This window comes from Protobothrops mucrosquamatus, unplaced genomic scaffold, assembly GCF_001527695.2.
Source record: "Protobothrops mucrosquamatus isolate PMUCROS unplaced genomic scaffold, P.Mucros_1.0 scaffold30842, whole genome shotgun sequence".
In the NCBI taxonomy this organism is placed as follows: domain Eukaryota; kingdom Metazoa; phylum Chordata; class Lepidosauria; order Squamata; family Viperidae; genus Protobothrops; species Protobothrops mucrosquamatus.
Genome location: NW_015416582.1, coordinates 1 through 925, shown reverse-complemented (window position 1 = coordinate 925; position 925 = coordinate 1). Strand labels below are relative to the sequence as shown.

General features: G+C 39.4%; 1 long non-coding RNA gene across 1 annotated transcript; it reads left to right on the top strand.

The window, feature by feature from the left end:
• Positions 1–371: 371 nt before the first annotated feature.
• On the top strand, positions 372–607 carry LOC107302164. Its single transcript, XR_001549374.1, has 2 exons — positions 372–401; positions 526–607. It is a non-coding gene; the product is annotated as an uncharacterized LOC107302164 (long non-coding RNA).
• Positions 608–925: the final 318 nt, after the last annotated feature.

The following is a 925-nucleotide window of genomic DNA, read 5'->3' as shown; positions in this document are numbered from 1 at the left end:
CAACAAAGGGAAATTGTTTAGTCTAACTGCTGCTTTCTTGCTTTTTATAATCAGTTTTTGCACCAGAGAAATTTCATGCAAGCTTGGGAAACGTGGACATGGATGGGATATACATGTACATGGATGGAGGGAATAAGGGAGTGGCTTTCTTATGTCTTTCTTATGATGCAATGGCTCTATTGTCTGATTTTCATTGGATAACAAAGTGTATAAAGCAATGCTACCAACTTTCTAAGACGTGGCACTTCTGGATGTGACTCTGCCAGCCTTCCAGATTGTTGGCCACCCAGCTGCTTAATTTGATCAAATAAAGTGCTGCTTAATCAAGACATCTCCGCTTGGGTTATCCAATTAGATTAATATGGTATCTCAAGTTTAAGTAAGGGATTGGAATCTTACAGGTGAGAAACTGGTGTTTTTTCCACATCTGTCCTTCTGCCTCGGACTGGAAGGGAACAAAGTGATTAATGAAATATTTTGAACTGTGCATTCTTGCCAAAATTGTTCCCCATCTCTAAATTCCAGGCAAACAACTTGCTGCGCAGAGTTGAAGCTATGGGGCTGATCAGAGTGCTAGCAAACCTTCTGATACTACAGCTTTCTTACGGTAAGAGCCTGGACAATGGAGCAAAGGGTGGACGGAGCTTTAGGTGTCTTTTTTGCTTTAAACCTCCAGTTACAGGAATAAACTTGCATGTAATTATTAACTGTAGATGTACAAGCAGATCACAAGTAGAGAGTGAGCGAAGAAGGCCCAGTTGGTGCAAATGGGGAAGACTATTGCTGTATTTGTAATGATAGTATGAATTGATACATTTATTCATATCAGCAAAACTAGCCAGTTAAAAATATATAATCCCAAATATGGTCAGCTTCCTTTCGTGTTTCTATTTATTTGGCAACTGACTTCAATAGAGGAAGATAA